Source organism: Penaeus monodon, chromosome 30 (genome assembly GCF_015228065.2).
Source record: "Penaeus monodon isolate SGIC_2016 chromosome 30, NSTDA_Pmon_1, whole genome shotgun sequence".
Classification (NCBI taxonomy): Eukaryota; Metazoa; Arthropoda; class Malacostraca; order Decapoda; family Penaeidae; genus Penaeus; species Penaeus monodon.
This window is the reverse complement of record NC_051415.1, coordinates 3666670-3667781: the sequence shown is the minus strand read 5'-3', so window position 1 is coordinate 3667781 and position 1112 is coordinate 3666670. Positions and strand designations below refer to the sequence as shown.

The following is a 1112-nucleotide window of genomic DNA, read 5'->3' as shown; positions in this document are numbered from 1 at the left end:
CTAACAAATAAACAAAAACAAACACGTGTGCTAAGTATTCCACACACTCCATCAGTTCTCTAATTGACACAGATGTTATCGATTTTCTGCCTCGAAAACTCGGGGTCACTTGGTGTCTCGCTCTAACCTGTCCTTACTCACCGAGTCCCTTTTCTATCGTTCAATTTTCGTCTTTTACATTCACTTCCGTTGTAATTTGCGGTTTAGTGGCAGCATAAATGTAGTGTATTAGCCTGATAGGTGATTATGCAATGTAAAATAAAAACGTAGACTATATACAATCCTTTAAAAATATAACTATCCACGAATATTCTTCTCATATTCCTAAGTAAATCTTCATGACCTTATAAAAAAAATAAGACTACTTACCGGATTATGCAAAATTCACCCACCGAAAGGTAGCACCAGACACGAAAAACCGGAGATATTTTGTATGTGTGGATAAAAAAAAATAATAAAGGACAAGGGTTGAGAGATATTGTGCGTGCGTGTGTGTTTTCCTCCAGTTTAAATCCCTAAGTGTGACATGTGATCCAGCTGTACCCCCGGTCGCGTTAAGGGTTTCCGAATATACAATTATCTTATGTTTTCTCTAGGGTTAATTCGGGTTTCATTTCATGAAATTGCCTTTCGTTATAGATGGTCTTTTCGTTATTGGCGCTGCTGTTGCATTGTTGTGGGTAGATATATTAACGGTGAGGATGTTGTATTGGAAGAAATTCGTGTCCAAATTGGCAACTGGTTTGATGGCGCAGTTTCCACATTGCAAAAATTGAAGTCCAATGCAGGATAGACACGTTGTTTGTGTTTACTTATTTATTTCACTTTATCCTCTGTGTCATGCTTTAGTCGGTGTTCCCTAGAATAGTTCTCCTGAATGCACGTGATCAGACATATAGAATGTTTATGCATGATTCCCAATATAGTTATGGTGATTGTACGAAACGATCATGCAGTAAATACCATTTTATCGTGTGAAAATCATCTCTATCTTCATTATTCTTTATAATCATCAGGGTGTCACTATAATGAAAAGACAGCAGCTTAAAAATATACTGAAAGTAAAATCATCAGCATAATTTCCTGAAAATTATAGCCATATCAAAGGTAGA

General features: G+C 36.4%; 1 protein-coding gene across 1 annotated transcript in view; it reads right to left on the bottom strand.

The window, feature by feature from the left end:
• LOC119592462 overlaps window positions 1-529 on the bottom strand; it is a 32181-nt gene extending 31652 nt beyond the window's left edge. The window contains exon 1 of the mRNA XM_037941286.1: window positions 370-529. The gene's annotated coding sequence lies outside the window, so the exon portion shown is untranslated. The remainder of the gene's footprint in view (window positions 1-369) is intronic.
• Between the last annotated feature and the right edge of the window lie 583 nt (window positions 530-1112).